Below are 26,223 nucleotides of genomic sequence, written 5' to 3'. Positions count from 1 at the left end.
CAGTGCAGTGGCGTGATCTCGGCTCACTGCCACTGCCTCCTGGGTTCAAACAATTCTCCTGCCTCAGCCTCCTGAGTAGCTAGGATTACAGGCACGCGCCCTCACACCTGGCTAATTTTTGTATTTTTAGTAGAGACGGATCTAACTTTTTGTATTTTTAGTAGAGAAGAGGTTTCACCATGTTGGCCAGGCTGGTCTCGAATTCCTGGCCTCAAGTGATTGCCCACCTGGGCCTCCCAAAGTGCTGGGATTACAGGCGAGAGCCACTGTACCCAGCCCGGTGGGATCCTGGAACAAAAAAAAATAACATTAGGTAAAAACTAAGGAAACTTGAATAAAAGATTAACTTTAGCTAATAATAATGTATTGATAATTGTTCAATACTTGTAGCAAATTTACCTATTAACATAGATGTTAATATTAGGGAAAATTGGCTGTGGGTTATATAACTCTCTGTACTATCATCTTAATTTTTCTATAAATCAAAATTTTCCCGAAATAAAAAAATCATTTTTGAAAAACAAGAAAGTATTTTTTAACCAAACAATAGTGAAAACACACATCAAAATTTTGGGGCCTGGAGTGGTGGCTCACGCCTATAATCCCAGCACTTTGGGAGGCTGAGGTGGCTGGATGACTTGAGGTCAGGAGTTCGAGACCAGCCTGGCCAACATAGTGAAACCCCATCTCTACTAAAAATACAAAAATTAGCTGGACATGGTAGTGCGCACCTGTAATTTGGAGGGTGAGGCAGGAGAATCACTTGAACCCAAGAGGCGGAGGTTGCAGTGAGCCGAGATCACATCACTGCACTTCAGCCTGGATGACAGAGTGAGACTCCCTCTCAAAAAAAAAAAAAAAAAAAAAAATTGTGGAATGTAGCTAGCTAAAGCAGTATTTAAAAGGAAGGAACCATATAGCTTTACAAACTTTTTAAAATAGAAAGATCTCAAATCAAAGACTTAAGATTCCACCCTAAGAAGCTAGAATTTAAAAAAAGGAGAATAACTCAAGGCAAGTAGAAGGAAGAAACTTACAAAGACAACAGCAAAAATCAATGAAAAAGAAAAGTCAGGACAAGTACGGGGGCTCATGCCTGTAATCCCAGCACTTTGGGAGGCTAAGGTGGGCGAATCACCTGAGGTCAGGAGTTCGAGACGAGCCTGGCCAAAGTGGCGAAACCCTGTCTCTACTAAAACTACAAAAATTAGCCTGGCATGGTGGTGGGCGCCTATAATCCCAGCTACTTGGGAGGCTGAGGCAGGAGAATTGTTTGCACCGGGGACATAGAGGGTGCAGTGAGCCGAGATAGTGCTACTGCACTCCAGCCTGGGTGACAAAGTGAGACTCTGTCTTGGGGGGAAAAAAAAGAAAAAAAGAAAAAAAGAAAAGAAAAGAAAAGAAAATTCATGTAATAGAGAAAACGAGAAAATTAACAAACTCGGCTGAACTCTCCTATCTTGTTTGTGGAAATACAAAATGAAGCAGCCTCTTTGGGAAAAGATCTGGCTATTTTTAGTTGTGTTAAGTATACACCTACCCTATAACTAAAACATTTTACTCCTAAATAGTTCCTCAAAAAATGCGAAATATATTTTCACAAAAAAGATTTGTAAAAAACTGTTCATTTCTATTTTATCATAGCCAAAAACTAGAAATGGCCTAAGTGCCAATCAATAGGTTAATGAATATAATGAATTATCACTAGGTAATGAGAAAGAATGGACTCAGGATACACACAATCTATGTTTCCATGTATTATCTCCTTCAATCTTCATAACAACTCTATGATGTATTATTATACCCCGCTATTTGAGATATGAGGAACAGAACCACAGAGTTGTATAACTTGGTGAGATAGCTATTGAGGGGTACCAGGACTCAAATAACTGGTGGTGTAGTGCAAAATGCTTGCTGTTAAGCAATATATTATACTTCCTTATGTTCACCTAAAACAATCAAATGTATGGAGTGGGTGTAGTATGAAATGGGTATCTTGGAAAACTGTGTTATAAAATTTCCATCATCTACACATTGCTTCCAAGCAATCATAAATGCAGGGTGAAGACAATTCTGTAGAATAGAACTTTTCCACTTGCTCATAAATGCACAGACCTAGTCAGCCAAGGAAATGCCTAAGAAAGATTGAAATACTGTCAGTTGTTTTAACTTTGCTGCTACAACTACCAGAAAAAGACTGCAGGAAGAAGATGTGCTGGCAGATTGGCAGATTAGATATCAGAAGCCCAAGTTCTTATACCAGCATTGTGACAAGGTATCCAAGAAAGAGAAGACATATCACCTCTCTGGACTGCATCAATTGATTAAGGAGGCTGGACCTAATAAGCTTAAACTTTCCATTAAATTAGATTCTGTGCCTGTCTTCCTAATAGATGGAATGCTACTTAAATTTTTAAAAAATTGTTATTGCCCATCTTTAATAACTCATTCATAATAAACTATCATCCACGAAAACATAGTTTACATAGAATATGAAGAGTTATTTACAATTCAATATCCAAGAAGTCTTTCCTTTATTGAGAGGTATTTGTTACCAGGAGGTGATAAAAATAAGGACTAGCTTGGGAATCAGATATACCTGGTTCAGATCCTAGTTCTGAACTGCCTAGTCATATGAACCTGAGCAATGCACTTCCTCACTGTAACTCAGTATCCTCATCTGTAAAATGGTAATATATAAATGCATATCTCGATGACCTGTTTCTCACTCTGCCTGGGCAGCCATTGCCAAAGTCTTTCTCTGACCCATCCTTTCCCAAAGTAACTCCCACTTGCTGCCAGGAAACTGCCCTTACTGTATCTTCAGTCCAGGTCCCAGCGCCTTCTATGTGCTTTAAGTTAGAAGGGTTCTAAGTGAGATGTAAAAGAACTTTATTAATAGTATGTATAAAACCAGGTAGGCATATTGAAAGCAGGGAGATACACTGCAAACCCAGCAGGTGCAATCGTATTTGTAGCATCACATCTTTAAGAGTTAATGAATAATTTTAATTTAAAAATAAAAGAAATAAGAAATGGAAAACTTGTGTGTCCCACTACTGTTTCAAAATTGAGTAGAAAACTATTGTATTGCTACCTATAAAACAGGTACTATATATTATATATTACCTATGAAATAGGTAGCTATAAATTAGGTTCAAGAAAAGAATCCTAGCTTTCAAATGCTTAAACTATTTAGCTCATATCTCCTCCTCTTCTGTTGCAATTTGTGTTTGTTCTGCTGTTATAATGTTTATCTCTGTGGAAGTCATTTGGGATCCCTCTCCCTCCCTATTTCTCTCTCCCTGACTCTCCCCTGCCCTCCCTCTCCTGCTCTTTATCTCTCTCTCTTTCTCTCTTTTTCTCCTTTCTCTACAACTGCAGTTTGAGCCTTTAAAAGGCTGATCCAATATTTGGTTCCTTGTTTTGTGTCCCACAAATTAGCACAGACTCAGTCATATAATAGGTGTTCAATCACTGTCCACTCATTTAAATTAATCATTATAAACAAACTTGCCACTGATATGGACCAAAGCCTTTTCCATCCAGAAGTTCCTTCTGAGAAACCCAGAGCATGGGGAAATGAGGACAGAGTAAGTAATCTAACCTAAAAGATTGTGAAGCTTCATGACACGCCCAGAATGCAACAGTCCAAATATGAATTCAGTCCTTTGTTTGTTTTTCTTTCTTTTTTTTTTTAAATTGGCTTCAAAACTGACCATGAGTCATAGGCCAGACTGTCATACAAAGAGAACAATTTTTCATTCTCATATTTTCTTTTTACATTCTATACTGAAATCCAGAATGTCATATCAATGGCTCACTGGAAAAAAATCATGCTAGAATATTATGGTAAAAAATCAAAATAAATAAATACATAAAAATACAAACATAAATGATGTTACTTAAAAAGTAAAACACTCCAGGGTCTTAGCAGAACCTTCCAACATCTTAACTGAGACCCACACTCTGACATCTATACCCTTACACTCAGATTTGTATAGTACAAGAGAGACAATAGATATCATTTGGGTTAGATAGAGGATTTCAGCATGAATGGCCTAAGAAAGAATCAGGACATTGAATTTTTTGAATAGAATAAAATTTGTGAATCTATCTATATGTATCTATGTATTTATGTATATTTTTCTACACTATTCAGTAGTACTAGTCATTAATAGCAATAATATAAGTAATATATTAGGTATACATTGTATGCAGGCACTGTACTCGGCCTTGCATATTATATTATTTAACCCTCAAAATGAATCTATGAACTAGAAAATTGAATCTAAAGAACACTAAATAAATTGTAAAAACTGTGCACATACAAAATAGGAAGGCAGTATTCAAACCTATAAATTCTAACTTCAGGGCCCCTGGTCTTAATCACAACAATATATTTAATAGATACAATAACATTTTACCCAAAGTATTGTAAAATCCAGATGCAAGTTTAGGAAATTCACTGTGTACATGAATACTATGAACATGGTTACTTCTTCTTTTTTAACATCAAGCTGGATGGACACTACAGCACAACACCGTACTTTTTTTTTTTTTTTTTTTTTAACAAAATCTGCCCGCGAATGGGCAGTCAAAAGCTGAAGCAACCTTGATTTTGATACCTGGGCAGAAAATAGCCTTACTGACCAACAACTGCCCCATGCTTTATCCCTTATGGTTCTTCTCACTCCCTCCCTTAAACTTTTCATTAAAGAGATAATTCACCCAGGCTAATATCTAGGGCCATATTAGGACTTGAGGATACTTAAATTCTGAAAGAGTTATGGTACACCATGTAGTGAAAATAGTATCAAACTGAAAAAATAATATTTACACATAGGCAACAACAAACCGTTTGGTTTATTTTTCAAGCATTTCTGCATGAAATTTTTGGGATTAATCCATTGTAACATCTTTTATCCTTTCAGAGAGGTACCCATCTGCTGGTTCCTAAAGCTGAGTCCTCAACCGTGGGGTGTACATACTCAGAGAATGTTCAAGATGCCCCATTGAGTTAAAGGAAGAAAATGTTAGAACTTCTACTTGTATTTATTTGTAATTATAAGTCAATTATTTTATACACATTTAAAATATAGATGGACATGGAAGATCTCATCCTAGCCCCGTATCAGATGGTCACATATTATTCACTCAACATCTGGAGGGAAGATTGGGATGTCCAAAATGTCTAGGGATTGGAAGTCGAATTTTCCCTCATTTTTCTCTCTTGTAGTGTATAGCAATCATTTGTAGTTTACTTGTGTTCACCTGAGTGAATTTATAAATTATATTATCTAGTTTTAAACAATTTAACGATAATAAAATGTGTAAGTGGTTTAAAATGTTTCTATTAAGAAATTTCAGATTGAAGATAACATTAACAATGCAAGCCCAACCAAACTGAGAACATAGAGAATCTAACCATTTTAACAGAACAAGCTCCCTATTAGCCTTGCTGCAAAGTAAAAATAAGACGTTAACCTGAAAGCATTTAAAATTATTAGGGAGACTATTCAATCTATGGACTTATGTTTATTCTAATTAATTATGAACCTCTTCCTAAGGACATATTGTGCCTTGATGGTTTCTAAGTAAATAATAGTCTGATGCCATCATGACTAAGAGGTAATTATTTAATTTCTCTAACAATTGTTTTAAGATATAGTACTAAAACAAGTACTTTTCAAAATTTCCCTCAAGGTAAAATAAGTGCTTAGGAATCACTTTTGAAATTCCTTAATCTCAATTAGAGAAATACTTATTTTGCCTGCTGCCTACAAAAATATGGTCAGAAGCTAAAATACACTCCTTGGTTGGACAAAAGAATTTTAAGGCCCATAAAGCATAAAAAATATAGTTTTCAAATTATCTTCCCCCATTTGAATCTACATATCTTCATAAAGTAAATTTTTCAATAATCACAGCTTTTAAAGCCAGTTTTGAAATAAATAGAATTTAAACCCCGATCTTGGAATTTCTGTAATATAGTATATTAAACCAATATTTTTTAAAACCTTAAGCTTATTAATTTTTTTGCTCACACTAAGTTAAAAACATGTTAATAATATAGTAATAATATTTTCAAAGTGATGGTGTTTGTCTTATTATATCTTTTTCTTGGACACATAAAACATCATTTTTCAGCCTCATTTGCAGTAAGATCTGGATCATTTGACTGAATTCTATTGAAATGTAAGCTGAAATGTGGTGTATCATTTCTGAGCCTAGCTCTTAAAACTTCATGTGCAATATTTCAGATTTTACTTTCCTTTTTTAAAGTGACTTTGGAGGCAAATGTGGCAACATTATAAGATAAACTCATCCTGGAATTACATGAGAGAAAATAACCTAAGGAAGCACAACCCACCTTGGACTCTAATGCGAACAAGAATAAACTTTACCATGATAAGCTAGTGAGAGCTCAGTATTGTTACCACAAGTGAGGCAATTCTACATAGACTAATGCAATTATTAATAGCATATTGAGACCCAATTTTTTTGTACCATTAAATATAATAAAAGTATTTATGTAATATTGTTTATTTCATCTTTTTGTCACAATTTTAAATTTCCATTTTCCATGTCTTATAATATATGTAATGTATTTCTACAGTAGTGTAACTATACATCTGTTTGGATTGCATGCTAAAGGTACTTTTTCTTGATAACCAAATAATAGAAAACATTTGGAGATAATTAACTTAAATATATGCTTTATAAACAAATTTTCATCACCAACTGCTTAAATAGCCGTAGGATACCTTTAGACTTATTCTCACAAAACTGTATAATATATTTAAGCTCTAAGCAACAAGAAGTGAATGTCATTTACATCTTACATCCACACACCTCTCCTAATCTTTAGTTGATATGGGTCACCACACCCCAAACCGATGATTTACTAAAAGTAGAAAGTATTAGTACCAAGGAATTAAACCAGTTACTCTTTGTAGCTGAAGAGAGTATTCTTTAGAGCAATATGTCTGAGAAATACAATGATTAAATTTCATAAGGAAAAAAGTTAAAAACAAGTAAACCCAAATTTTTATCTAGGATATATCTATGCATACACACACACACATGCATCTATATACATAGATAGATGTGCACATACACAAATGTGTGTATATGCTTAACATACATATATACGTACAGTGGGTATTTATTTTTTAGAGTCACACAAACTTTTTTTAATCTTAGAGCCTATTTGACTATCCAAACTGAAAGTAACTGGAAGTGAAATTAAAATAAACATTAACTACAGAACAAAATAAAGATCTTGGGTATCATTTTGTTGAATTAAATCAAGATCACATGTTCATTTCAATGTTTCAATAGAAATTTTCTGTTCTTAGGTACCAAAGCTAGAGAGTTAATTCTCTAGTTCTTAATACCTATACACATTGCAGATGTAGCTGGTAAACTCAAAGAGAATGTCTTCCTGTGGGTTGTCTTCAAAATGTACTAATTTTGAGAAGTTTGTGACACTTAAAAGTAGGATTAAAAGCAGTAGGAGGCGTGGCCTTTGAAATATTTGAAACTGTTGACAGCTATGAGCTCCCTGGGACCTCGTGGCCATAATATCTCCTGTGTGTGCTGTTGGCCACATATCATAGCATCTCTCACTCTATCATTCAATCAAAAGTTTAGTCTCTCAGATCACTTTGTGAGAGTTTCAAATGCTTTTTAGAAAGCCAAGGCCAACATTTCAACACCACAAAACCTCCACGAAAGTGGGGGAAGTGATGGCTCCTTCTCAACTCCAAGGAAAACCCTTCAAAATAGCTCATTTACTCATTATTTGTCAAAACAGTCATGCAATAGACAGAGTGTTTATGTTCCCCCCAAATTTGTATGTGATCCCTAATCCCTAATGCAATGGTATTTGGATATAGGGCCTTTGGGAGGCAATTAGGTCATAAGGGTAGAAACTTCATGAATTGGGATTAGTGCTCTCATAAGAAGAGACACGAGAGAGATGATCTCTTTCTCCACCATGTGAAGATACAGCAAGTAGTTGACAGTCTGCAAACCAGGAAGAGGGCCCTCCCAGAAACCTCATTGACCAGCACTTTGATCTTGGACTTCCTAGCCTCCAGAACTGTGAGAAATAAATGTTTGATGCTTAATGTACATAGTTTGTGGTATTCAGCTGTAGCAGCCTGAACTAAGACAAGAGGTGATTAAGCAACCCAACTCTTTTAACATAGCAAGTTACATGGATATGAAATTTGTGTTGTAAATGTCCTAGGCCAATAGCACCGTGTTATGAAATCTATTTTGTAACTCTGCCGTCATTACTTCTTGGGGGTAATTCAGTCCATATCAATACTTCTGGCAAGGTGAACTCTAAATCTCCCCTTCATCTCTCTTGGTCAGTGGAGTTGCCTATTGATTAGAGAGATGACATTTAGGGATGTCATGTATTATTAGTCAATGTAGGAATCTTTGTAATGCATAATGTAACTCAGGTCAAGGAAGGGATAAATGCTCTCTTGGAATAATAAGGTCATGGCTAATCATTCATAAGAACAAGTAACAAGTTTTCACACTAGAGGGCATGTGAATTTTTTATATCTTAGATTATTAGGGAAGATGTATGCTGTTTCAGAAAGACGTGGCAAGATGTGCTTGATTTTAGGTACTCTATAAAATATCAGTTGTAGCCCCAAGTGACTATTCACCTCATTTCACACTTGCCCCTGTATACAGGAACAGGATTCACAAATCACTGAGTTCAGCATGCTTCTCTGGCACTTACAGAACTGTGATGATTAAGCCAGGAAGGAATAGCCAAGAAAGCCACCGAGGCTGTGGCATTCTCAAAACAGGAAAATGTGTGTTAACATGGACTGAGATGTTATTATTTGTATAAAAAAGAGGCATAGCCCTTAGGATTTGTCCTCCACACACCCCATACTTTGCCCCACTCCACATTCACACAACAGGTACAAGAGGGAGATTTAGTCAAAAGGAAAGAGAATTTCTGAACATGAGAATGATCCAGATAAACCTCTCAGACATATTTCCCACTCACACTAATCTCTCTAAGGTTGGGATCGGGGGAATACAGATATTCTCAGGGAACAGGAAAAGAAAGGATGGCCAGATGGCTACACAGTGCAATAGATCTCTCCTACTTTAAAGGATTGACTGCTGAAGAAAAATAAAAAGATACATTGGCCTACACAAACTGCTATAGCAGATTTCCACAGACTGGGTGGTTTAAACAATGGAGATTTATTATCTCACAGTTCTGTAGGCTGGAAGTCCACAACCAAGGTGGCAGGAGGCAGGATTGGTTTCTGGTGGGGTATTTTTTCTTTTCTTTCCTTTCTTTTTTAAAAAAATTTTACTTTAAGTTCTGGGGTACATGTGCAGAACGTGCAGGTTTGTTACACAGGTGTACATGAGCCATGGTGGTTTGCTGCACCTATCAACCTGTCATCTGGGTTTTAAGCCCCACATGCATTAGGTATTTGTCCTAATACTCTCTCTCCCTTTGCCTCCCACTCCCTGACTGGCCCGGGTGTGTGATGTTCCCCTCCCTGTGTCCATGTGTTCTCATTGTTCAACTCCCACTTATGTGTGAGAACATGTGGTGTTTGGTTTTCTGTTCCTGTCTTAGTTTGCTGAGAATGATGGTTTCCAGCTTCATCCATGTTCCTACAAAGGACATGAACTCATTCTTTTTTATGGCTGCATAGTTTTTCATGGTGTATATGTGCCACATTTTCTTTATCAAGTCTATCATTGATGGGCATCTGGGTTGGTTCCAAGTCTTTGCTATTGCGAATAGTGCTGCAATAAACATACGTGTGCATGTGTCTTTATAGTAGAATGATTTATAATCCTTTGGGTATATACCCAGTAATAGGATTGCTGGGTCAAATGGCATTTCTGGTAGTAGATCTTTGAGGAATCGCCACACTTCTTCCTCATGGTTGAACTAATTTACACTCCCTGGTGGGGTAGTTTTTCTTGGCTTTCAGGGCACTGCCTTCTTGCTGTGTTCTCACATTGCCTTTCCTCTGTGTGAGTGCAGAGAGAGAGAGAAAGATCTCTGGTGTCTGTTTGTCTTCTTATAAGGGCATCAGCCCTATTGGATTAGGGCCCCACCCTATGACATCATTTACATTTAATTAGCCCTTTAGAGACTCTGTCTCCAAATACAGTCACTTTGATGGGTTAGGACTTTAACATATAAATTTTGAGGGGACTCAATTCTGTCCATAACAGGAGATATCATATGTAAAGAACCTAAAACCTTATAGAATAAAAGGGCAAAATAGCAAATGAAGCCAGGGGTGAAGTTATGCAAATACATGTATCTTGTAAGGTTCTGACCAAACCTACACTGGCTCAACTTTAATTCTGAACCCAATGGACAAAGCCAAGAGGTAAACATCATCAGTTATGGAGCGCACCATGTCAATAAACTCTTATTTGCTGCTCAGGAGAAACAAAGTTTTTCTTAGAGCCAAAGCCTGAAAGGTATTTTCTGTATTTCAATTATACCTTTAGAGTTAAAGTAAAGCCTGGCTTAATAACATTGTGTCTAATTATATTTTTTATTAGAAGTTTAGAGAATAAATGCAAATCAATTATTTAGTAAAAGTGATTCTATGAAACATAACGTAGGCCAATCACATTTAATAAAACTTTCAATCAGTTAAACTTAACAATTTTTGTTTTGTTTCGTTTTGTTTTTTGGTTTTTTGTTTTTTGAGATGGAGTCTCACTCTGTCACCCGGGTTGGAGTGCAGTGGCAACCTCTGACTCCTGGGTTCAAGCGATTCTCCTGCCTCATCCTCCGGAGTAGCTGGGACTACAGGTGTGCGCCACTATGCTAAGTTTTGTATTTTTAGTAGAGACGGAGTTTCACCATGTTGGTTGGCCAGGATGGTCTTGATCTCTTGACCCCATGATCCACCTGCCTCGGCCTCCCAAAGTGCTGGGATTGCAGGCGTGAGCCACCGTGCTGGGTCGACAATTGTTATTTTATAGCTCTAAAATAAGTAATGAATAGTATGAAATTGATTTTCATTTTCTAACCTTTGCGTATTAGAAAGGTACATTACCATGCATACTTTTAACCAAAAGAAAATGCCAACATTTTCAGATAATATGGATACAAAGAGGCTTTTTCTTCGTATGTCTGTTCGCCATCCAAATGCTTAATTTTGTTTTTATTTACACATTTTAAAAGTTAGACACTTTGGGAGGCCGAGGCGGGCGGATCACGAGGTCAGGAGATCGAGACCATCCTGGCTAACACGGTGAAACCCCGTCTCTACTAAAAATACAAAAAATTAGCCGGGCGTGGTAGCGGGCGCCTGTAGTCCCAGCTACTCGGGAGGCTGAGGCAGGAGAATGGCGTGAACCCGGGAGGCGGAGCTTGCAGTGAGCCGAGATCGCACCACTGCACTCCAGCCTGGGCGACAGAGCGAGACTCCGTCTCAAAAAAAAAAAAAAAGAAAAAAGTTAGTTTGAGGACTTCAGAGCAACAACTGACTTACTTAAACCATATCTGAAATTCTTAGAGTTGTGTAAAAGGGTAAAGAAATAAATATATGGGTAAAATTATTTACCACAAACAGACTTCATCATAAGAAGGGATGACTGTATGGCCCACTAGTCCTGTTTGTAAATTAAAGCTTCTGAACTCAAGGATTGGCTACTGAAAAGAAAATGACTATTTCTGTGTTAGTTTAATAAACTCCAAATTAAAATGTTATGTCAGTTGTCATGTGTGCTTAAAACTTCAGTAACCAATAGGTACTGGTATAAAGGGTGATATTATGCACAAAATAGGCTTCTGAATATAACCCAGGGACCTCAGGAGGGTCTCTTTAACTTCAACATTTTACCATCTCTTTTTCAAAGGTAGTCATCTCAACATTTTACTACCTCTTTTTCAAAGGTATTCTTCTTCCCTGCCTATGAATGCTTTTATCAGTGAGTACATGGCTTCCTAGTCTTTTAACATTTAATTTCCATTTATTCAGCTAACAACTATCATCTTAAGATGCAGGGAAGTCGGCTGGGCACAGTGATGCATGCCTGTAATCCCAGCACTTTGGGAGGCCGAGGCAGGCGGATCACGAGGTCAAGAGGTCAAGACCATCCTGGCCAACATGGTGAAACCCTGACTCTACTAAAAATAGAAAAATTAGCTGGGCGTGGTGGTGGGTGCCTGTAGTCCCAGCTACTCAGGAGGCTGAGGCAGAAGGATCGCTTGAACCCGGGAGGCAGAGGTTGCTGTGAGTTGAGTTCATGCCACTGTACTCCAGCCTGGCGACAGAGCTGGACTCCGTCAAAAAAAAAAAAAGATTGCGGGGAAATCCTTGAGTGTAAGATGGGCAATGGAGAATATGCACAGATGGTTCCAAAGTAAGTAAGCATTTCCCAAGTCGGCAGGATACACCCATCAGAAAATTCAGACCCGAAGTGATGGATCAAGGCTTTCTTCAGTCCAGTCCCAAACTTTCTCTTCTCTCTGTTCTCTCTAAGTGAAATATCAGTTAGGAATTAACCTATTTGAATTTTCACCTCCAGAACATATATTAAATATTTCCACAGTCAGAATTTTCTTTGAAATTTTGATGTTAAAGACACTACTGCTGCTTTGTTACATTTTAGACTATTTCAATATTTCGTTGTTATTTAATCAATATGTGTTTACGTCTTGTCTCCTGAATGAGAATGAAACTCCTTCAGGGCAGTCATCTAGCTCACACATCTTTTAACTTGCTGTAAAAACTAAGAATGTTGTCTTGTACATAGAGAAACAACATGGCAGACAGGAGTAGGCTTGGGTGTTGGGATAGATTCTAATCCTCAGTCTGTTAGTCCAATCTCTAGCTATATGATTTCTGGCCACTGATTTAACTCTCTTGAGACATAATTATTATTCTAAGGACATACTGGGGTGTGTGGGAGAGTGGAGGTAGCTGACTGGCTACTAGTGAGAAACAGGTTCAGAGCAAACAGCTGATCCCATTTACATGGGTTTGAAGTTTTAGTGTTCTTGGCCTTGTTTGCAGAAACCTTTCTTCAGAGAACTTCAGCTTTCAATACCTTTAAGAAAATGCATTGAGAAGATCAAGGGAAGGATCACTATTAAGCTGAGTGCAAAACCCAAAGCTCACTTAGATATCCCCAGCTTATTTCACTATTCGATAGACTTATGTTCTTGGGCAAACACGATTGTTTTTCCTGGCTCTCCCTCTCAAATATGCAGACAAATCCTCGATGGCAGTAACAGTTAGAGGAGAGTTTATAGCCAACACTGTTAAAGGGAAGTCAGCAATATGAGTCCTGTTTACTGGTGCCAAACTGCATAGTCTGTCCAATATTGGGAAAAAAAATAGTTCAGCATTCAAGGCTTGCTGTTGATCACCATGAGTGATTTTATTCTTCTATGAATTGAACTTGTTTGTTGCAATGGTTAGGGTAGGGTTTGTCCAGAGTAATTTTGAAAAAAATAATGAATAGAGGTTGTTTTGTTTGCTTGTTTTAAGAGCTGCTTGTGCAAAGAGAGCATTATAGCTACTAACACACAGAAAGAGATTCTGTTAGGTACATTGGCAGGGCTGCTGGAAAAGTTGCAGACATTAAAAATGAAAAAAAAGTATAGAAGAGGTAGAATATGCTATACAATGGTACATTTTATATTGAACCGGTATAAATAACTGATAATAAATGGGAATTCTGTGAAAAATCTTTATTTTTGTCTTCTGGACCCAGTCTTCCATACTCTTTCAGCCTTGGTCTTACAAATTCTCCCTTCCCCCACCATCATTTCAGCTGTTGTTTCCTGTTATAACTATGAGGGTTCTGCAATTATAGGTTAAATATGTTATGGTAGTTTAAGATTGGATTTTTTTTCTTTCTGTAACTATTATGTTGTCATAGCAAAAGTCTTGTGTAATATGAGAACCATAATTTCAATTTCACAAAGAAAATAATGACTCTTCAAGCTGACTTAAGAACTCCACAATTTAAATGAAGAGCAAGGAACCCCTCCCTACTTAGGTATGGAATACACCTGGAATATACTTGATTTGTATACATCTAAGGAAGTATGGATAAATGGTCATTAATCAATGTCCTATGTTATAATATAACCTCAGCAGCCTCAGCATTTGTGATGAAAGCATTTGTTCATCATTTCATATCATTAGATCTTTTAACAATATGGAGACTGTTTTATTAGGAAGTTCAGAACTTTCTCCAGGATTCATAGAAAAATGCATTTCTTAATGCCTTGGTTTTAAAATTTCTTATGGAATTGGAATCAGTGGAATTTTCATAGCTGAAGCAACTGTCGTAAAAGAAACATAGTATACTCCTTGATAATCAATCCACTTTGTGTGCTGGAGGAATGAAAAATTAATGACTTTAGTGACAAATTATCATATTTGGAATTTATGGATATTTTGCCAAAAGTACTATCTATAGATGTAAAATAAAATAAAGTAAACATTGCTTTTATTATGCACAGGATAACAAGGTTCAAATAATTTTTTGCCTCCCGTTTGTTTGGGGTACACAGACTGCAAAGAGATCTATTCTTTGAAGAACAATTTATTTTTTCTCACAACTCTGTGAGCTGAAGCATGGTTCTCCTGGTCCTGCTTGGAATCACTAGGGTAGTTGCTATCAGATGGCAGCTGTATGGACTGGGCTGAAAGGTGCAAGGTAGCTTTATTCATATATCTGGTGGTTAATGCTCTCTGTCAGCTGAGGTACCTTAGGTCTTCTTATCTGGACTCCATCTGAAAGATCTCACTAGACAGTTGTCCGTCTTCCCATATCCTCTTCTTCTATATTATTTTGAAGTCTCTTATTCCTCAGGCTGCTTGGGATATTTTGTAACTTCTCTAGTCTGTTTCTTATCTAAAGGATGTAGATACCTAATCCTTTAAAAATTCTTTTCCTCTAGCACTATGCTAGAGCCATTCTGTTTTTTTAGCTTTGTTTTTGTCACTTATTTTTATAACTTCTATCATTTTTGTGACCAGTTTGTATTTCTGGTTTGTGTATATTCATACTTTGGAGTTAATCTGCAAAACAGAGTAACATAGAATTCTCCATAACAAAGTGTTTAATTTACATAGTCCTGAATTATGCACTGTGATTCTTTGCAGACGAACTTTTTACTTCTGTGCCCTATAACGGACTCTCTTTTATTTTGTTTGTTTCTTTTTTAATGTCAAATACATCTGTCTATTTTATTTTTAAATGTATACTTCTTGATATCAACTAAAAACATCCTAGAGTTTTACTGTCTTCCTTATATGTTTTTTCCTCTCTTAATAGAGAAATATGATCCAATGATCCAACTCCAGAAAAACTCACTGGATCGAGGTGAACACAGCCTCTTTAAAGCTCTTGCCAATGAGCTGCTGGTTACTTTTTGCTGCTTGTCATTCAAGCACTTTGACACGGACCTGAAGCTATTATCACAAGTGCCTATTCCATACTTCATTCAACTTTTGGGAGTCTACCAATGGTGTACAGGACCGAATGTAATCAATATCCCAAGAAGCAAAAGAGATGCACCTAGCAGAAACATCTTGAAGGTGTACTATATCTATCACCATGAAGTCTGCATTCTCATTTTTTTTTTTTTTTTTTTTTTTTTTTTGGCTTGGGAAGATAACTGCAAAAGTTTTTTTTGTTTTTTTTTTGTTTTTTTAAAGATCATGTTTCTAACTAGCAGGTATGAAAACCTCAAATTATTGAATAACAATAGAATTGTTAAACACTTTTTAAAAAGTCCTGTTAAGTAATATTTCCCCTAATCACAATTAAAGACAATAAATAAATGGAAATTACTTCTTTGAATTAATTGTAGTGAGATGTGGTTTATATGATCATCTTATCTGAACTTTATTGTTGCTATTTATCTTTAAATTTCCTTGAATACACTCTGTCCATTTTCTCTTAAGTATAATTCATTTCTCAATTCTCAGTGAAAAATTTGGTTTAATTTATGATTAAAATAGCATGGATAATTAAATATATGCTTTTCATCTAGGGTCAAAATAGGTTGAGGAACAGTAAAAGGGAGAAATTTTAAAACTTGACTTAGTTTTGGTCTATTGCTTGGAAACTGCAAAACAACTTTATCTGGGGAACTTACCAAGTATTTATTATTATTTATGTTTGTTTTTTTTCGGAGTGACTTTTTTGAAGAGAAACACAAGGATCTTATAACAATTTTCATATTTTCTTTTCTTTCTTTTTTTTTTTTCTTAAGACGGAGTCTCACTCTGTCGCCCAGGCTGGAATGCAGTGGCGCAATCTCAGCTCACTGCAAGCTCCGCTTCCCGGGTTCAGGCCATTCTCCTGCCTCAGCCTCCTGAGTAGCTGGGACTACAGGTGCCCGCCACCATGTCTGGCTAATTTTTTTGTATTTTTAGTAGAAACGGGGTTTCACCGTGTTAGCCAGGATGGTCTCGATCTCCTGACCTTGTGATCCACCCGTCTCGGCCTCCCAAAGTGCTGGGATTACAGGCGTGAGCCAGCGCGCCCGGCCAACAATTTTCATATTTTCTTAGTGAAAAAATATTAAATATGCTAGTCTTTGGTTTGTGCTGCTATAACAAAATAGCACAAACTGGATAATTTATGAACAATAAAATTTGATTTGACACATAATTCTGGAGGCTGGGAAGTTTAAGATAAAAGCGTTGCATCTGGTAAGAGCTTTCTTGCTATGTCATAACATGGTGGAAGACATCACAATGGCAAAAGAGAGTGTACAGGAGCTGAATTCATTTTTATAACAAACTCCCACCGTAATGTCATTAATCCATTCATGAGCACACAGCCCTCATGAACTAATCACCTCTTTAACAGTTCACACTGTTGCATTGGGGGTTTAGTTTCTAACACAAGAACTTTGTGGGACACATTCAAACCGTAGCAGTTAGGACAAGGAAACTGATAGAAGGAGACATTAAGAGTATAGGAGAAAAACCAAACCAAACCAGACGTCAGCAGGACAAAGAAGAGAGTTTGAAATTCACTGGTGATTGAGGTTGGAGGCTGCCCTAAGAATGAACAAAGCTCTGAGAGTGGATGGCCTCTCAGAGGTCACTTAGTCTCCAAATTGAGAACAAAAAAAGACCTTGGTTTCCTGAGGGATAATTGAACCGTTTCCACATCAGACTACACTGCCTCCTTGCAAGTTATATGACACTTTCATGCTAAGCACTGGCACACTTCTGAAGTCTAGGGTTGCCTTCAGGTCCTTAAATTTGGTGGGTGGTCAGTATTGTTTTACAGAAAGAGAAACAGAAGCTCCAAAGGGGTTAAGTGACTTGCAAAATGACAAGCAATACTTCAGAGGGCTGATTCTGAAACTCAGGGCTAATCTGCTTATTCAAATGTTCTTTAGAAAAAATAATTTTATTTATTTTCAAGAAAAATAGTTTTCTTATTTTCAAGAAATATTGTTAAGAAAAATAAATGTGAAAGAGTTAAGTTCTATGTTTACAAGGGATTATAAAACAGAGCAATGATGACTTTGCACATAACTTCTCTAATTTAAAACGTGTGGGGGTTGCACATTTTAAAAAGCCAAATTAATAGTTTTCTCAAGTTTTTGAGGAATGGTGTACTCACGTGGAGAAATTTACCTATGACAATCATCATTCCTATGACATCTGTTCTGGCCTGCAGAGCTGGTGAGTGGAGAAGACACATTACTTATTATTCTACAAGAAAATTGGAAATATCCTAGCTTTGAGTTCTAATATTTCCAGATGGTAGAAATCGAAAGCAGGCTTCCTCTCTTTGCCTGCTCCTCCAAAGTTTTATGCAGCAGTAAATAAACTCTTATTTGCTTGTGCTACGTTTTATTGCAGAGTACAGAAGGATTGAGGCAACCTATTTCTCAGGGAATGATTCTTGGCTGAGTGTACTTTTAATGTTGAGTTCTGTTTCTGTCTTAAAAAGGAAACACATAGCTCACAATTTTAGCCTCAAGAAAACTATAGAATTGTGTTGATTCTTTGGTTTTATTAACTTTTCCAATGAGACATTTCTAAAACTTGCAGAAAATGCTCTCAATTTCTATTTCCACAGAATATGGTAGAAAAGTACAATGATATTTCTTCCCTATAATCTTTAAATATTAAAATTGCACTCATGTAAGTAAAAACTTAGTACATTAATTTTTCTTGCATATTGAGTAATGAATCTCATGGCAATTTTGGGAAATATCCTTGGAAATCTAAATTAACTCCAAAAAATGCTGACTTCTAGTTGGGAATGTGATCATAAAGGAAACAAAATTGACAAATGAATTGGGGAGAAGTTTGTTTACAAATATTTAATTTCAACTCATTTTCCCACCTGTAATTTCTATCACATGTATCAGTAGAAACTGTATTTCAGCCATGGTCTTTACTGGATAGTGTTCCTGGGCCTTTCTTAATATACTGAGAAGAGACTATGTCCTGTTTATTCAGAAGAGCTGAAAAGAATCTGCTTATTAAACACCCAGAATGTATGTAAAACCTGGTTCTAGAACATGATAAAATATAATAAAATTGTTTCATGCTGCATTATGTGTTCAACTCCTCCAACTTATCTTTGACATAAAAAATAGAAGGCAATATTGTTGCAGAATCATTTCAATGCTTTTTCCTTTTACCACTGTGCCTGCTGAAAGTAAAAAATTGTTTTCTGTATCTCCAAATGTGTGGATAATAAGTATTATAAAGAGCAAGAATATTCCCAGACCTGTGGGCTTGAGGTGCCTAATCTGGGGTGAAGCAAGAGTCAGTGTTTACCTGAGAATGGTACTTGGAAAAAATATGGATTATATTCATTAAGATTTAGCTATAAATATCCTCCTTCAGTAGGCAAGTGGGAGAGAAATGGGATAGGGACTACTGACTTGGGAGAGATGACAGAATCTGCTAACTTCTCTGGTTCGTTTCTGCAAATATATGCTGAGTGTCAATTGCATTCTAGGTATTGCCCTTGGCACCTCTATGCAGTGGTGAAAATAACACAAAGACACAATACTTGGTCAAGGAATGAAAACCCCAATGTGTTTGCTTTCAGTCCTTCTTAACTTGTGTCGGGGTTGTCCTCCTAGAAGCAGTGATTCTTGAAAGGTAAACATCAGACAGGAGATGAAGGGTGGAAGGGGTTCTAGTAGAGAGGGCAACCTGCACAAAGGCACAGAAGTAGGAACATGGTGTATGCATAGAAGAGTAGTGCCTACAGGGAAGTCTAATTAATGTGGCATAAAATCCAGAAGCAAAGAATATGGGAAGTAACTGAAGAGGGAAGTAGAAGCCAGTTACCAGGGAGCTTAGATTGACCTTATGAGTGATGGCACAGGGGCATGGGAGACTTTAAGCAAGATCATCAAATGGTCAGATTTACTTTTGGATGGGTCAGACTGCATTTTGTGCTCAACAGATTGGCATGGAACAATACTAGAGGCAGGCAGATCAATGAAGAGGTTGTTACAGAAGTCTAGGCACAAGATGATAGTGGCATTTTCCCTCATAGCACTTGTCACTGTCAAATAATTATTTTCTTATTCTGTACATATGCATTCAATGTTGTCTTCCTTATGGAAATAATAAGCACCACTGTGGTGGTGAATGTGACTTCTTCACTGTGATGCCCTCCAACATCTCCCACATGCCTGATAGTGACTGATTACTGAATAATTGTTTACTAATGTAGGAGCTAGTGACCTGAATGAACACAATGGGACTAAGTTCAGAGCAAGGGTTAGGTTTTTTAAATATTCAAGAGGTAAATGTGCCAGGACTTGCCAACCCAAGTTGACAATGACATCTGGGTGCCCATATTTTTAAATTATTTATTTATTTATTTATTTATTTATTTATTTATTTATTCTTGAGACAGGGTCTCACTCTTTCGCCCAGGCTGGAGTGCAGTGGCACAATCTCTGCTCACTGCAACCTCCACCTCCCAGTTCAAGTGATTTTCCCACCTCAGCCTCCCGAGTAGCTGGGATTACAGGCATGCACCACCACACCCAGCTAATTTTTGTATTTTTGGTGGAGATGGGGTTTCGCCATGTTTGTCAGCCTGGTCTCCAACTCCTGACCTCAAGTGATCTGCCTCCCTTGACCTCCCACAGTGTTGGGATTACAGGCATGAGCCACCGCGCCCGGCCCTGGGTGCCTGTATTAATTAGACTGCATGAATCTCCAGGGCTACGCATAGCATAGAGTTAAAAATATTAACTATGAACTTCCTTTAGTTCAAATCCCAGCACTTTGACTCCCTAGGCATGTGTTCCTGAGTCAATGATTTAATCCATTTTGGCATTCAATGTTCTTTGGTTGGCTCAAATGCAAAATGAGAATGAATATAGTACCTGCCTTATCATGTCGTTCTGAAAATCACAGGAGTTAATGCGTGTAAAGCACTTAGAACAAAGCCTGGCAGACAGCAGATGCTCAATGAAAACCTCAGATTAAATTCTCATGAAGTCATTAGTCACTAGTGACGGTTTCATTGCAGGGAGGTGATTTTGCTTTTAAATCTCAACCATACCACTTCATTTGATCTGCACTCCTCCCTGAAAGGTTTTACTGTCTTTATTTAACAAACGGCAAGTCAGAAGCTCCAAACGAAGTGGTGTGATAAAGTTCACACCGATTGTTATCGCCCAAACTAGCCTCAGAGCAGGGAGGCTTTGATCCTCCAATAGCGCTTTCTACTGAATATCTCCAAGGGAGAACTTACTGCTGGCTGTGCAGTTGTAAAGAGCTTAAAAGTTAACTTTTACCTATCTATAAAAACAAGATCGATAAATCATATCACACCTAAGACCCATTTAGCTAGTGTAGACATGCCTAGTTACCCGATTAAAACACTAAAGCTTTAGGAAAGTTCTTCAGACATGGGATTTTTGTTACAGTCCATTGAAGATCTCTCTTCCACAAATTTTAGTGAAAATGTTTTATATCTAAAGTTAATTTTAGGTAATTAATTTTGCTAACTATGAGTTCCTCCTTTACTTAAGATTCTCATTTATAGAGGTTTTCATCAGTTTACATCTTCAACTGGGAGAGTTTTATGTTCACTAGGTACTAATTTTTATGTTGCTTTTCTTGTAGAGCATTAGAAAAAAATGAGAATAAAATATTGGAGAGAGAAAAATGGAGGGAAAGAGAATAGAAGAGTGGGGGTAACGGTTTTACATTTCAACTTTGGGAAAAATAAAGGAAATTAAATAAAAATTGTCCTGAGTCCTAGAAATGCCATTGAGAGCCTGTCTGGGAAGATGAACTGGGTATGAATGGAGGGAGCCTGATAGGGCTGCGACGTGTGCTCTGTGGCTTTCCAAAATCTGCTGGTCAGCAGAGTCAAAATGGGGAAAAGCATTTACCAACTAAATTCCAGCTATTGGTTTAAATCAAGGTCATCCAAAGCTTTATCTATCACAAGTTACTTTGATTTTCTAGGACGAATAAAGAAAGAATTTAAACAGGGTCCCAAAAGTGACAGTCGAAACTTTATAGAAAGTCTAAAAGGAATGGAATATATGGACAAGGAATCAAGCTCTGGAAGATGCCTATGCTCTGTAGATCAGAACTGATTTCTAAAGGTTTGTTATCTGTCTGCTGGAGGAGAATAGACATTGAGAATAAGCTTTAAGAAAATTAATAGCTCGTCTTCCTCTTTCTGCCATCTTGGATCCTGTGGAGGCCTGCTGGGAACAGGACTTCTAAAAGGAAATATTATCTGGAAGCCTGTGGTCCAAGGCCATTTTTGCTGTCTATAAGTGGGGTCTCCAGAACCAAAGGGTGCACACATCTCTTCTTAAAATTGAAGGTGTTTATGCCTGAGATGAAACAGAATTCTATTTGGGCAAGAGATGTACTATGTATACAAAGCAAAGAACAACACAGTGACTCCTGGCAGCAAACCAAACAAAACCAGAGTAATCTGGGGAAAGGTAACTCAGGCCCATGGAAACAGTGGCATGGTTAGTGCCATATTCCGAAGCAATCTTCCTGCTTAGGCTATTGGACACAGAATCCAAGTGACGCTGTACCCCTCAAGGATTTAAACTAGTGAAAAGTCAACAAGTAAAAGTGGATTTGTGCTCTTGTAAAAAGAAAGAAAAAAATATATATATAACAGTTTGTTTCTTTTGATTATAAAACATATTGACATAATTTGTATGTCTTTTTCTTTGTTGTTTTGTACCTTTTATATTTTACATTTCTAGTGATTCGTTCTTTTGTTTTACAAAAATATTGGTTAAGGATTGATTTGTGGATAAAAATGACCTTTTCCACAAATAGTTTGAGAAGTACTGAATGATTTTTTTTCCCTACAAAATGTACCAAATTTACAACCATCTCATTAAAACTGTAGGAGAAGGAAATAGAAAAGTTTCTTCAAAGTAAAGCATAATACATGAAAATAAATTTTATTTTGTCCAACATTCCTAATTTAAGATGGGCAAAATGTCATTGACAATTTTATTAGGTAATGTATTGAAAATGTATCCTTTTTATTTTGACATACATGAAATATATAAGGGCTTTCTTTGATAGTTGCAATTATGTTTCTATTTACTAATCATTGCTTTATCTTAAAATTATATAATTTTTAACAGCAATTTGTTTTGCAACAATATGTTTGGGAATATAGTCCCTCAGTTGAGAGGAATATATAGCATTTTGTATTATCAAACTGTACCCTTGGGATAAGAGGTCCCATATATTAATTACCTACAAAGTAGTAGCACACTAATCCATTTGGATTTTTTCTGAACTTACTGGCTTTAAAAAGTATAGTAATGTTCATATTAAAGAAGACATTTCCTTCATTCTCTCCAGTGTTTTCAATGTCTGTAAACATTACTGTTTTGTTTCTTGTTAGGAGCTGCGAGGGAACTAGGCTTGGTGCTCAGTGATTTATTTCAAAAGAAAGACATATATATGAAAAATGTTCACCTCAGCTTTGAGGAAAGAACCTAAAACACTTTCCAATATTAGTAGTATTGAAATTAAACTTGGCCAAGTAGGATCCCTGTTTTTGGCTACCTCCAGGCAATGTGCTCACCCAGGGGACACACAACACACACACACACACACACACACACACACACAACCTTTTAGATCACGCTCTGAATGAGGGACCCTGGGGTTCCCTGCCCCAAAGGCCAGAGCCTGCTTCCAGGCCTGTGTGGCCACCATCCCTGAGTCTGTCATCTAGCAGGCGACTGGGTCACCAGGATGAGCACCATAGTCCCGGGGGGGAGGCCAAGGAGCATCTGTGAGGCGAGGGAAGTTGTGAATAGGGATTTGAAGTGCTAGAGGTAAAGGACTTGGTTAGTGGGTGGGAAAAAGTTTCTGACCCTATAATATTTAGCGCAGAACTGCCTGTAGGATTGGCAAAGATCAAAAAGTGTTGTTACTGGTTGAAGGCTCACCAAAATATGTTGCCGGTTGAAGGTGTCCAGGTTCTTGGCGTCTTGAACAAAGAACTGGACAAAATGCACAAACAAAGCAAGGAAAGAATGAAGCAACAAAAGCAGAGATTTATTGAAAATGAAAGTACACTCCATAAGGTGGGAGCAGGCCTCAGCGTAGGGGCTCACGAGCCCGGTTACAGAATTTCCTGGGGTCTAAATACCCTCTAGAGGTTTCCATCGGTTACTTGGTGTATGCCCTATGTAAATGAAAAGGATGAAGGAAAGTTACCAAGTCATTTACTCGGTGTACACCCTGTGTAAATGGAGAGGATATTTTCTGTCATAGCTGAAGTGTTTCCATTTGATTTAGTTCTAGTAAGTCAGCATGAATTGGCCTTATGTTCCCTGCCCACAGACCCTATTCTCCTGCTCAGTGTCACATAAGGGTTGAAAAAGATGACTGAAAACAAGCCTTCTCCAGCATTCATGGTAAACTATACATTGGCACAGCCTCTCTTAAGGGACACGTGGCAATACCAGGAAATGTTTTAAATTCACATCCCCGCTTATAGGACTTTATCCCACGGGTATACTCTAAATAATATATAAGAATGTCTTTCTTCATTGATTCATTTATTCAAAAAACTAACTTAATATATCCTATATTCCAGACACTATTTGGGTTTCCAGGAATATAGCAATGACAGAAAAATGAGGTTCCTGCCTTTAAGGAGATTATAGTTTAGTGGAGAAAGCAGATCATCAATAAATGAGTTAAGAAATAAATAGGGTGGGCATGGTGGCTCACACCTGTAATCCCAGCACTTTAAGAGACCCAGGAAGGAGGACTGCTTGAGCCCAGGAGTTTGAGACCAACCTAGGCAATGTCGCGAGACCCCATTTTGAAAAAGAAAAAAAATAAAAATAAAAATTAGCTGGGCATGGTGGCATGCACCTGTCATCCCAGCTACTCAGGAGGCTGAGGTGGGAGAATTGCTTGAGCCTGGGAGGTCGAAGCTGCAGTGAGCCATGATGGTGCCACTGCACTCTAGCGTGGGTGACAGAAAAAGATGTTGTCTCAAAAAAAAAAAAAAAAAGAACTAAATGTAATTACATAAGAGTATAATATAAAGGGAATAGAGAGAAAGGAAATTGAAACACTGATTGGAGACATTATATGTATATACATATATATACACACACACTATATATATATATAATATATTTACTAAAATAGTGATATCATAGCAAAAAAGCAACAAACAACTTAAATATCCATTAATATGGGATCTATTGAAAGAACTAGGGTACAGCTAGGTAAATAATGATCTTTAGATGGCTGTTAAAAAATGAGGTAGAGCTTTCTGCATATGCTAATAAGACAATAGCTCCAACACGAGAAAAAAAACACAAAATATTGTATATTGTGTATAATGTGCTTCATGTATTTAAAATAAAAGAATATACATGAATGCGTATATATGCGTACACACACAAACACAATACCCGTATGAGCAGGGAGAGCAGAAACAGTTCAAAGTGGCTTCTTTGGCCAAATGGAGTGGGAAGTATGCTATTCATTAAAACCCCTTTGTCTGGTTTTAACTTTTTACCATATTTATTTGCTGCTTTTTAAACAAATGGTTGCTTTAAAGCCTCAGATTAGGTTAAAAAAGGAAGTGCTGAAATGCAGACCAAGTGGAATGAAACTCCAATCTGGGCATGTGAGTTGGTTGCAGAAAATAAAATGCTTTCTCTGGGTGAGGGAAGTGTGAGTGAGGGAGAGAAACCTAGGAGGTTGATAGCGATGAAACTCAGTGAATGTATTTCCAGAGATACACCTGAAGTGTGGAGAAGCAGCTAAGCTAGTTTTAAAATAAGGATACTTGGTTTAGGATCTAATTAGAGTAAATTAAAATCACCCAAGGAGTCAGGATGGAGAAGTAGGACCGCTGTAGTGAAAGCCTGTGATATGGTGCTGAGAATGGTTGGCATGGTCAAGGGCTGTTCAGCATCTTCTCAACAAGCCGTGAGCCCAGAAAATAAGAATTGGACAGAAGCTCTGTTTCTAAGTTGCTGGGCTAGGTAGGCTGAGTGAGGCGGCAGAGGAGAGACGTAAGCCTTAGGATCAAGAGCCAGGAGTCCTTTTGCAGGCAGCATCCAGAGACAGTCCCTTTGAAGAGGCAGGAGAAGGAAGCCAGGTAGAGAGAATAAGGGATGCCAAGCAGAGCCCCAGGTTCAGAATGGTGGGTAAAAGGCAGACATGGAGTGGACCCCTGGGCCTCTGGGAACCTAAAGACCTGCTTGTGGGAAGAGTGAGATATCTGGGTCCCACACTGGTGCAGACAAAAGCATATGTTAGGAGGCTATGATTCAGCACCTGAACAGGGGCTCAAGGTACCTTTCACTTTCTGAAACTCAAGGTTGTGCCACTTTCTAAGCGTATTATCCAGGGTTAGGCCAAAAGCAGAACAGCTGTAGGATGCCACTTGACAGAGGATTCAGGGTACCTGTAACAGGAAAAACCTATAGTGTGTGATAAAACACATGGAGGCTGAAGTCAGTCTTCTAGAGATCCAGCATCACTTCCCAGGTTCAGACCTCAGGCGAGCTATTTAACCTGTATAATTCTTAGCATCTTCATCTGTAAAATGGGATAGTCATGCTACCTACCTTATAGGGTGCTTTTGTCAACATTGAGATAATGTCCACAACATGTCTGGCATGTGGTAGGTGGTCAACAAATGTGATGGAAAGAAGAAGAAGGAGGGGTA

General features: G+C 37.5%; 1 long non-coding RNA gene and 1 pseudogene across 1 annotated transcript in view; one reads left to right on the top strand and one right to left on the bottom strand.

The window, feature by feature from the left end:
- LOC134810795 (uncharacterized) overlaps nt 1-26,223 on the bottom strand; it is a 501,171-nt gene that overhangs the window by 996 nt on the left and 473,952 nt on the right. The gene's annotated exons all lie outside the window — the stretch shown is intronic.
- Nucleotides 21,392-22,093, top strand: LOC107976210 (large ribosomal subunit protein eL33-like; annotated as a pseudogene).

This window comes from Pan troglodytes, chromosome 7 (genome assembly GCF_028858775.2).
Source record: "Pan troglodytes isolate AG18354 chromosome 7, NHGRI_mPanTro3-v2.0_pri, whole genome shotgun sequence".
NCBI classification, from domain to species: domain Eukaryota; kingdom Metazoa; phylum Chordata; class Mammalia; order Primates; family Hominidae; genus Pan; species Pan troglodytes.
Note: the sequence above shows the minus strand (reverse complement) of the source record. Positions and strands in the feature narration are given on the sequence as shown.